We start from the raw sequence: 11,974 nt of genomic DNA on the forward strand, positions 1-11,974 counted from the left end.
TAAGAGGGCACGTGAGGGGCATGGAGCAGGAACGCTCCCCAGCAGCAGGGGTAGGCAGGTGACTAGCAGCTAGTGGCTGGAGGGAGCTGCACTGGGCAGCTGTGGGAGGCAGCAGCTCGGGGCGGGTAACCTGGGGCTGGGCAGTCTCTATTTGCCGCCATTTTGCCTTCCTGGGCCATGCTGGGCCTTGTGGCTGGCAGAGAACGGCCAGCCGCGTCTCAGGGCTGCACCCACCAACCCCCTTCCCATTTGGGGAATGACTCAGGGTAACCGTTTCCCACCTGACAAAGGACACTTTGCTGCAGGTCAAATGCATGGGAAAATATCCCAAACCTGAGGCGATTTTTAATTGACATGGATGAATTAGAGAGAAAATGGGGCACAATCTGAGGTGGAGACGAGAGAAAGGGCCACTGACATGAGAGGAAAGGAGAGAAACCGGCCTGGATTTTATACCCATCAGTGACAATCAGGGAGAAATGGAGGAGAATTTTCTGCCTCTTGGAGAGAGAAGTGGGGAAATAGGGGATTTCATTACCCCTCCCCTCCCCCTAGCACCAGCTTGGTTGCCCCTGGGCGTCCCTGGCTGCACAGAGATAGTTCAACCCCCCCCCCATTTCACACTGTCTTTCCCCTCCCCTCGTCCCTTTCTGATCCCTCGCCCCCAGGCTCTGCCCTCTCTCTGTGCTGCCCCGGGGCAGAGCCAGCCCCAGCCAAAGGCAGCGTGAGGGCAGTGGCTCCATCACTGTCCCGGCCCTTCCCAGGCGCGTTCCCGCCTGGGAGCAGATCCCCAGGGGCTGCAAGACCTGTAGCTCCCGGGGCCTTTGTGCAGTGCCTCTTTCCTGCCTGTCCAGCGCTGGCCCTGGGTCTCTCCAGCACCTAGTACCTGCGGGTTGGGCCGGGGGCGGCAGAGCCTGGGGCTGGGTCCAGCCGGAGAAACCCTCCTGGGCTGGGCACACAAAGACCATTCAGCCTGGGTTCCCAGCTCTCCTCGGAGGCTACAGAGCTCTGCCCCGTGACTCTGTTCATTGTGTTTCCTGCTTCCCGCCTTCCTGCCAGTAGTCCCCCTGACGGACCCTCTGCTGATCCCTCAGCCCCTTCCTGGCTCCTTTGGCGCTGACCTGAGCCAGGGCTCCCGGCCACTGCTACTGCAACAGGGCCAGCGTGCCGGGCCCTTTCAAATCATCTGGGCCCCTTGGCAATTGCTCCCTTCACCTCCCCTGTCAGCAGGCCTGATCGCAACCCCCTAAAATAACCATGTGACCCCCCCTGCAACTACCTTTTGGGCCAGGACCCCCAATTTGAGAAACACTGGTCTCCTCTTTGAAGTCTGTATAGTACACGATAAAAGCACACAAAAGACCAGATTTCATGGGGGAAGACCAGATTTCATGGTCCATGACATGGTTTTCATGGCCATGAATTCGGTAGGAGCTTATTGATGACAAGACCGTTTGTTAAAGCTAGGGAAGAGCCCTCTGTGATCCATGGATGGATGAGATAACCCAACACGCGCCCTTTCTCCTCTGGTCCCTGCCCTTCTGTGCAAACAGAGCTTTCAAACCATACACCTCGGCCTCTGGCCTCTTCAATCCGCCTCTCCGGGACACTGACAGGTCCAGGGGAAATTTCACAGCTTTACAATACTTTGGGGGTTGCAGTCCTGATTTCTGGACTGTAGTGAACTCTCCAGGACTCACAGTCCTTAAAGCCAGCTTTGGCCTCTCTTTCTAACTGCTCTGCTCGACCAGAAGGTGGGGGCTTGGGCCAGGAACCGCCGGGGGACATGCCGATCACAGCGATCCCTTCTTGTGTCCTGAAACTCCACCAATTGATCAGTTCTAAACACATCAAATTGCAGTGGACATTCCACCACCAGTCACGGTGCGAGGAACCACCCAGCTACTTCTCACCACCGTCACAGGAGCAAGGACGAGAAGAGACCCTTTGTATAACAACAACAAACTGCCAGGAGACGTTTAAAGAAAGAAAAGGTGGCTACAGGGAAGAGAAGAAAGTTTTGTACAAGTATATTCATCCTCTCTCTCTCTCTCTCTCTCTCTCTGTCTCTCATATCTACACAAGACTCTCCCCCGTATCTGGATACCCTGTAAATACATTCAGAATATCATCCTGCCTTCCAAGCCCAATATTTTTAACATTCCCGCCAGACCCTTTATTGCAAGCTCCTGAGATGTTTGGAAGAAGTCAGGGAGTGATTAGTCAGGAGAGTCAATGAGAATTTGAACTGATGCTGATGTCAATGAAGCTGTGACAATTTACAGGTTCTGCCCTTCGGTTTCCATTGAAGTAATAGGAATTGGTACTTCACCTCCCCCACCCGGGGGCCTGGGCAACCTTGGTATACTGGCCTTCCCCCACAGCTGCTTATTCACCTCCCCAAACCTCAGACATTTCTTGAACCAAAGCAGATCATCACGAACCTTCTCAAATGCTCACTGAACTTATTCGTTTCTGACTCTGCAGCAACATGCCTCGATTTTGAGTACTTCTCTGGCAGCCGTTACCATTGCACCTGGGCACCTCACACACTTTCCTGTCTTTAAGCTCTCACATGCCCCATTGAGGTAGGAGGAATAGCATCATCCTCATTTACAGATGGGGAGCTGAGGCATAGGTCAGGTAAGTGGTGTGCCCAAGGTCAGGCAGGAAATGTTGGAATTGAATCCAAGTCACTAAGCATTGGATCACCCTTCCACACCAGGGTTTTCCCTGCACATCCTGTTCCTGTGAGCTCTCCCCAGCCTATTTCTGCAGAAAAGATAAAGGCATATTTCTGGAGAAGAACCTGAACACTCAGGGTCTTAATATAAAATAATCCTTTTTCTGCCTCTCACTCGTTACAGTCTCCCAGCTCTGTTACCTACCAGCAGACCCATCAGACCATTACAACATGTGCATCTCAGCTACGTCTCACCTGGTGGAATCCAAACACGAGTAAGCCTCTACTGAGTGGGGTGACTGAATCCAGTTGCACCAAAGAGCTGGTCTTACCTTGCAAAGGCACGGTTGTATGTCACACCCATCTCTTTTAATTGTGCTTCATCACTGGCATACCCATGTGATAATTCTACCAGTCTCCATTTTCTTGCTATTGAGCAGAGTAGAAATTGCAGCCTGGATTCATTGGCCAGTGGCTAAGCCTGTCCATGAGGGGACTGGCCAATGGCTAAGCCTGTAAGTCAGAAGACAGGAGAAGATCACTCCTCAATCTTTCTTGCTTCTGTTGCTCAAGTTAAGGTGAGTTATTCACCTTCTGGAGTGAATTGAGCTGGAAAAATAATATAAGAACCATTCCCCTAGAATCCCAGCCAGGGACTGCTGTGAGGTGCTTGGAAACAATTTCATGGCTGCCTTTGTACTTCTGAAATCCAGAGGAGAACAGAATGGGAATTTCTTGGCATGTTTGGTCGGGAGATCCAGAACTCTCTTTAGGGAGAAAGACTTGAGAAAACAAGAAAACATTCGGAGAAGCATCCGCATTTTTCTTGGGCAGGGTTTTGTTGCGATAATTGGGCCTACAAAGTTATCCTAATTGTGCGCTCGACTGTAAAAAGTGAGCGTATGTTTGTAAGAGGGCACAGTAACCTATAACAACAAATGTGGACGGGAAAAGGCATGAAAGGGAGACAGACTGAATTAGTCCAAGCTGAAAACCCACTGATGTAACTCAAGGACTGTGAGGATCATGCCTGTAAACGAGAATAGTGTGAGACAAAAATCAATGAACCAAAATGGGTATGTTGGGAATTAGGCCTAATTAGTGGACAATATAATGAGGGGCTGGGCTATTCTGCCTAACACTTTCTTTTGGAGTCCCTAAACCTAATCCTGAGAGATGTCCTGACCAGACTGGACCAGAGAGAGGGACCCAGCTGATACCACCACCTCCACTGGCTCCGGTTGAATTCCAGACACTACCTGGGATGTGAGACTTTGTCTCCCCCTGCACCCATAATGAGTTCATTTCCTTTTCTGCCTTCTTTTCTCTCTCTTTCTCCTTCTGTCTGATAAAAGTCTAGCTTAGCTGGCCACGACTGCACATTCTGCAACACTGTGATCAGACCAGAGCAGGGCCAAGTGAAAGCAAGGCCCTAAACACCCTACGCTGGTACGAGGTTGCCATAGCTCGGAGTGGCTGGTAAGATTGGGTGCTATGCCCGTGTTTCGCCATCAGTGAGGTTGCAAGTGAAAGTCAACCCCAGAGACAGAAGCTGCATTTTCTATCTTTGCTGGTCATTTCCCTTCCGTTTTATGTGTGTTTGCTTTGTCTTCTAGGAAACAGGATCAGATTTTAACAACAACAGCAACAGCGACAGCCCCAGCCATCTCAACTAATTTCGTCTCTTTTCCTTGAAAGGACAGTTGTTACTATCTCTGATAGCATCTAAAGAGACCATCAAACAAGGGCTTTTTCCTCCTAAAATCTGTCTGGATGAAGGGGAACCAGGGATGTTGTTAAAATGAAAGCTGGATTTAACACATTACATTTCACAGGCTTTACCTGGTTTTCTTCTTTCTGTATTTTTCATAAAAGATTAAAAGGGTTTTTAATGGTGCATTTACCATGGTACTAAACAAGCTGAGGTCTCTGCATACCAAGCCTGAACCTTGTTTAATCTTGGACCGTGACTGGGTTTATCACGTGAGACTGAATGATGCAAAAGATCAGACCAGAGAAAGACATTGTGGTGTTGGCATCAGCTAAGAACCTGAGACAGGTTCTTATCTTATCTTATCCTGCAATGTCAACTCAACATACTGCGTCATGTGTTAGTGTTACTACAGAATTTAAACCACAGTTGCAGAACTCTGTAGTGCTTTGAAAGGATAATTTCCCACAATCGCATTGTAATTTTAATTTTGCCCATTTAATGTCTCAGCAATTTTACAAGTATTTACCAACTGCTTTGATGTTGTTCATCTCTTTTCTAGTATCATGATACCTATCGGACCAAACGGAGATAAGACCCTAATGTACTGGGTGCAGATATATGGTCTGGAGAGAGACTTAGAGAGTCCAGTCTATTTAGCGGACCCTTAGAGAAATTTCAGAGGCAACTGGGTGAATATCTCTGATTGTAATGGACCCTTTAATCCAGCAGACAAAGGGGTATCAAGATCCAGGCGTGGCAAAAATTCAAAGGAGAAATAAAAGGCAACTTTTTAGCAGTGAGAGGAAGTAATCATTGGAACTGCTTCCCAAGGGAGGTGATGGATTCTCCTTCACTTAGAGTCTTTAAATCAAGATGGGATGTCTCTTCCTAAAGGTAAGTTCCAGTCCAACCACAAGGTATTGGGCACATAGGGTTTTTTACGATAAGAGATTAGAATAATTTCTTCCACTGCATGAATTACTGGGTAAAGTTCTCTGGGCTGTGCTCTGTAAGAGGTCAGGTTAAATAATCTACTGGTCCCTTCTGGCTTTAAACTCTGTGAGCCGTAAGGGCAAAGAAAACAATTATTTGTTACTGTGAAATGCTTACACGTAATAGGGAGTACCAAGGAGCAATAAGGATCCACAAGAAAGCTCTTGATATGTCAACATAATAAATCTCTTTATTTCAACATGAAAAATATGTACAGGATGAGAAGTACAAACGCCTGGGGAAACAACAAGTTGTGCAATTTGATTACATATATCCATTAACGTGCAACTTCTTATGCCAGCAGAGATTGCATTTTGCATAAAGCAGAGATTACCAGAATAGAAAGAAATAAAAAACTGGCCAAATGTGCATTAAAAATGGAGAGGAAAGAGCATAAACAATAGACAGAAAGTCCAATTACATTCAGACGATGTCTGAGAATGTTCCACAGGCAGGTGAACACAACAATTACGCAGGTGACAGAATGGAGCAAAGTTTGGAACGGTTCTTCAGGAAAATCGCTTTCCGTGGACTCCTTTGGTTGGAACAATCTTGGGCTGTTGGGTTTATTTCACCTGAAATGGTAAAATTACCATTATGTAGGACACAAGTCACATTCACTGAATTCCAAAGTCTGCCAGCCTATTCATGTTGAGTAATTAGTTATTTTTCTTGCCATCCCATTAATTTCCTCACAGTGCAGTTCTGTTATATTTTATTGTACTCTATTCTGTTCCGGTTCTTATACTACTCAGCCTGAGGTCCAGAATCTGGTTCTAGGACCCTTGCGAGAAGAAGATGACAGAAAAACAGAGGTTGAGATTTTTTTCTAGGTGGCTAAGGGATCTGGATACACAGTTCCAAGTCTAAATGACTTCGGGAGATTTGAAAATCTCAGCTGGATGTTTTAAGACCAGTTTTTCATCTAGGCCTCCAAATTTCCACCTCTGCACAAACTCCTGAATTTGCACGTGTCAGATTGGACTTGACCTTGCATACTGAGTTGTTGGACAAAGTTTTTCTTTCAAAATTCCACTTGGGCATCTTTGAACATCCTATTCCTAACCTCTGGAGATCTATGATCCCATCAGTTGCCTGGATGCTGATATATCAATGTCTATGTTGCCTGTCCTATTAGTAATGATTTATGTTATGGTAGCAGGAAAAGGTCTCAACTGAGATCAGAACCCCATTATGTTGGGCACTGTAATAAGAGCCATCTCTGCCCTGAAGAGCCTACAGTCTAAATAGACAGGACAGACACCAGATGGAGGGAAAGAGTAGCAGAGAGTGGATGTGACTTGCCCAAGGTCAAAGTAGACCCCAGGAGTCTACGCTTCTAGCCCAGTGACCAAAGGTCAGATTTTTAAAGGAATTTAGGCACCAAAATATCTTTGAAAATCTGGCCCCAAGCCACTACACCATGCTGCCTTCCTAGCCTAGTTGTGGTATCTAAGCACTTCACAAAGATTAGGTTGGACTGGATATTTAAGTGGATACCAAAAATATGCAGAGTTACAGTCAACGTGGATAATAATTTTGAGAGGATATTAAACCACATGCTTCTAGTTTAAGTTAGTCTCTAACTATTAGAGATCAGGATGAGAGCTCCGTGAGCGACAGAGCTGGTCTTCTTTATCAATGAGAGACCTTCCTTCTTGGCTTTGATGGGAGCGCAGATTTGCAGCTGATGAGATGAACATGGGTTTTGGCACAAGTGTCATCTGTTCACACTGTTTGCTTACATGCTTGCACTAAGCAACAGATGCCAATTTAAAGGCCAATTTTTTATTCCTCTGTCTTTAGGCTCCCTTGAAAAGACCAGCCTTGGCCAAAACCAACTACCTCTGTCTCTCTCTAGCCTCAGTTAATCCCTCAGTTACATGGTGGTGCATCTGGAATTTGGCTTTGACAGTGTTTAGCAGAGAAGTCAGCTGGCACCATGTTTAGGACACTGGGTTGGATTCAAGAGTCCTGTCCATGCCAAAAACTCTGTGAGATTTTGAGGAAGTTGCTTTATTGCTCAGTTCTCCATTTGTAAATTGGGGGCAACAATTTTGTCTTCTCTAGAAATAGATGGCAAGCTCTTTGGTGCAAGGGCTGTGGTGTCTCATGTGTGCATGCAGAGCCTATCACAATGAGACTACAGGGACCTAAATAAGAACAACAGTTGATGGCGTTGTCATTGAGGCTGGAATTTTGGACCCCTCTCTTCGCTTTGCCTGCCTGCTGGATTCTCCACCAATTGCAACCAACCTCCTCTCTAATGTACTATTGTGATCTCATTTGGGTCCACTAGGCATCCAACCCAGTGCATCTGCCAGGCTGGGAGTTTGGCGCCTGACTCCTATTAAAAAACAATAGGAATTGGGTTTCTAACTCCCTTAAGCTCCAACCCCAATTTCCAAGCACGTTCCCCTTGATGCATCACAGTCTAGACTAGGGCATTCTCCTCTCCTCCCCCTCCTGCAGCAACAAATCTCCTCTTTACCTTGATCAGTGTCACCGTGGTGCTGTAGAAAAGACTCAGGAGGAAGAGGATGATAAAAGTGGAGGCTGTTGTCCAGAGGTTGTAGAAGTCTTCCTCTTCGGCATCCACGAAGCCATCTAGATAAACTTTGGACAACATACACACAGGGTCAGGACCAATTGGTGGTATCATCCGGTGGAACCTCTGAGTACTGCTATGAGGGGCACATTGGGAGGGGAATTGGGTTAGGTGGAGTTTCCAGTAGATAGGTTGGAGGTGTTGGTATCAGGGGAGGTCAAGCCATTTCTGTTCCCTCCCAGAACAAGTCATCAGCCAAGTTCAATGGAGGGCTTTCCCTCCCTGTGGAAGACGTAGAGTTGGATTCTCAGCTGGTGTAAATTGGTATTGCTCCATTGTAGTCAGTGGAGATACAGCCAGTTTACACCAGTTGGGGACCTGGCCCATTGACTCCACTTGGGGAGCTCCCGATCTGATTCAGTGGGAGTTGGGAGGTTGGACTTGGCAGCTCAACAGCCTAATCCAATGAAGAAACTCCATGGTCCCAAGGGTGAAGAAAGAGACAAAGAGTGGGATTTCCTACACTGCTCAGGGTCTTTTGAAAGTCTCTCCCCATGCTTTTAAGAGGCTGTTTCTGAAGTGTCTTTGATGGCTAATATTTTAAGAGGTAGAGGGTTTTGTTTGCACTGAATTCAAGGGTGAGGAGTTGGAGTTGGGGAATGGATAGACAGACCAACAGCAGATGAGTGTGTCTGGCGATAGACAGAAAAACTCAAGACTGGACTTTTCAAAACAACCTGAGGGATTTGGATGCCAATTTCCTGGGAATCTTTTATCTTTAATTGAGAATTGGGCATCCAAGCCCCTTTGGCTTCTTTGGAAATCTTTGGCTAAATTATTCCATAAAAAATATAGAATTGAAGCATTGAAAGGTGGAGGAGAGAGAAAGGGGATATTTGTGGACCTACATGTCTATATGCATGTTCTTCTCTGACCACAGAATATTACGTATGAATATATTTCTACCTATAATTGCTCAGGACCTGCTCCCTGCAGGCAGTCTCTGGGTGTTCTTGGTTGCAAACTGAAAATGGATGATGTTAATTTCTATGCAGAGGGGATTGTGCAACCTGAAAGCCCTATTCTGAGGGACTAATAAGAGGTACTCAAATGTATCATAGTCCTTGCGCTGGTTGACCCTTCACCAGCATGGTCATTATTTGACCAACATTTCTACTTTAAAGGCTGTATGCTCGTACTGCAAAGGGAGTATATGGGAGAATGAACAACAGTGAAGAGGAATAGTTGGTGGTAATGACTGAAGAAGACCAAGTCATGAAGGTTTTTGATTCCTGAACTGAGAACCATGGAAAGTAACGATGAATAGACTTCAAAAGTTTTGATGATTCAGATCAGAAGCTTCTCTGATCTCTTGGGTGAATGGGAAATCTCAGATTTCTGCTCTTTCCTGCTATAGAAATTGGATAAGGGGGAAATGACATGGGATCTTGAATGACTATGGATGGTTGAGATCTGTTTTACGTTTCATACCAAAGAAGGGACTTGCGTGAATGTAAGTTGTATCCAAGATGCGGTGAGGTGTCTTACTGTGACTTTAGCATGAGTAGTTGTGGGACAACTCTTGTTTTGAAAAGACTCTGCTGAGCCCAGAACTGGGGGTGGAGGAAATGGAGCTATATTGCAAAGTGAACTTTCTGAAAAGGTTGGATTTTCATCTGTCACAGATGCTGATGGGTTCATGGCACTTTTTATTTGAGTTGGCCAGAATTTTTTTTCTTAAATCAGTGTAAAATTTTAATTGTTTGGATTGAAAACTGAAATGTTTCATGCAAAAATGGAACAATTTCAATTTAGAAATGGCACCATGGTGCCTCATCGGAGTTGTAGTTCAGGAGTCTTATTTGTCCATCCTCGTCTAAAGCCCAGGCTCCTTGGTCAGACCACATCCCAGCATACTCCCAATCTTGCCTTTTCTCAAGGAGAGGCAGTCCATCCCAGGAGAAGCATGCTTACTGTGCATTATGGGACATGAAATCCAGCTGGGGAGCCTGGCCCAAAGAGGAGAATGGGAGCACCCAAACTACAACTCCCATGAGGCACCAAAGAAGCATTTAAGAGTTGAAATATTCTGGATTTAGAACCTTCCATTTTTGACAAAAAAATAAATCAAAGTTTGCTGTGGAAAGCAGAAACTTTGTGAAAAATATCATTTGACCTGAAACCCTAAATTTCCACCTAAAGCAATTTAGACAGATTTTTTTCAACCATCCCTACTTTTTAAATTTGTATTGGCAGGAAGTAGATAATTAAGACGCCCAACAAGAACTCTTTGTCGCCAGCAGAGAGAACTTCCTTGTGCAAGGCCTTCAGTTCATGTGAGCCTGGCAGGTACTTTTCTATCTAGCCTTCCTTGCCTAGTGTGTGTCTATTTATCTGCCTATCCATTAACCCATTGCAAAATCTGTCTCCATACACACCCCATTAGCCACCTAGCTAAATTCTTATATAATGCGATGATGGTACCTATCGCACTAAGAACTGGTCTGACACTCACTGCGTAACAGGCAATATTTGGGTCACTACTATCCGGGATGGGATTGGAACCAGTTAATGAAGGAGGAAAAGACCTCATAGCTCATACCCTGATCCTCTTGATCTAGCAAATGTGGCTGGATTAAAGCTGGTGCCCATGAAAGAGGAAAGGCCCCATATCCCATCTCCTGCAGCCCTGAGCCAGCAGCCCCCTGCCCCCCTAGGGACTGAATCAGAGCTGGCGCCTCCTAGAAGGGAAATGCCCTGTATGCCATTCTCTGACACTCCTGAACCAGCTAATCCTCTGAAGTGGGGTGGATCAGGTCAGTACCCCAGAGCTGAAGGCCCATATGCCTTTCCTTTGCACCTTTATTCTCTCTTTTACTAAATACTCTTGTGTTTGAGATTAATATGAATATTGTAGGCAGTATCTGCAAATCCTTCCCTGGATGCCAGCCTCATGACGCTGCCCACCATTGGGTTGTTAACTTGTGTGAGCAGGGTATTTCCCCCAACCTTGGTGGCTGATCTGGGCCAGCTTTGAGAGTGGTTCTTTTTTATTGGTGATCTGTGCTCCTGTCCTGTTAAAAGTAGACTGAGGGCCCAGTACAAAAGAGTAGGTGGGGGCCATGATGCCCAGTGGAACACTTTGGAGTCACGAGGCGATAGATGCCGTGAATCGTAGAGGTTTTCAGTGGTGACTAAAACGATTACTGGGTGCGTGCAATGCTCCTAAAGATTCATTGTGAACAGAGGCAATGCTCCGAAGTATGGAAACATTGCCACATATGCACAAAGTCTTTACAAAGCAACTTGAAGGGAAAGGTCTACCAGGCATGGATAAACAAACCCTGATTGTTACATCAGAACACACTGGGTCAGACCAACGGTCCAGCTAGCCCAGTATCCTGTCTTCCACAGTAAATTGTGCCGGTATTTGTGCGCATCAGCAAAATACCTCAAAGGGAGATCCCAGTGGGCATGAAAAATGTTGTGATATATTCAACATCATTGCGTTATGTGTTTTTATGTCCTGATCTTTTATTTTCTTGGGACACCAGACATTCAAGAGAAACCACGAGCCGGAAGAACCTTTAGCTGCCAAGATTACCCTGTGTTGACCATGAGTGCATCGAATGCCACAAGAACCATATATGAGACCGGAATACTTCTTGTGAGCCTATGTGGGACTGTGAGTGTAATGACACCAGAGATTGCATGTGAGACTGAGTATTTCTTGTCACCTTGTGTGATAATCATGAAAGAATTGGATACCAGAGACTGTGCCTGATTCTGAATTACACCACTTTGGCATGCAAAGTTACCTTAAAGTGGGCAGAAAGAACTCCCGAGAGCATTTCCTGAGCAAAGGATCTCCCAGGCAGATGGAGAATTGGTGTAAGGGTTCTGCAGAAGTACTTCCAGTGCAGTCTGGCTGGCACTCACTGCTATCAGATGTGTCTATGTCTGCTTCCCAGGGCCTATAGGAAAGCAGTGAGTATGTTAAGCAGCCCCAAGGGTGCTCTGAGACCGGGAGAATGCA

General features: G+C 46.0%; 1 long non-coding RNA gene across 1 annotated transcript; it reads right to left on the reverse strand.

The window, feature by feature from the left end:
- Positions 1 to 5,558: 5,558 nt before the first annotated feature.
- LOC115639881 lies at positions 5,559 to 8,008 on the reverse strand. The gene is made up of 2 exons (XR_003997761.1): positions 7,882 to 8,008; positions 5,559 to 5,965 (listed from the first exon to the last, which is right to left on the reverse strand). It is a non-coding gene; the product is annotated as an uncharacterized LOC115639881 (long non-coding RNA).
- Between the last annotated feature and the right edge of the window lie 3,966 nt (positions 8,009 to 11,974).

The sequence above is a fragment of the Gopherus evgoodei genome, unplaced genomic scaffold, assembly GCF_007399415.2.
Source record: "Gopherus evgoodei ecotype Sinaloan lineage unplaced genomic scaffold, rGopEvg1_v1.p scaffold_143_arrow_ctg1, whole genome shotgun sequence".
Taxonomy (NCBI): Eukaryota; Metazoa; Chordata; order Testudines; family Testudinidae; genus Gopherus; species Gopherus evgoodei.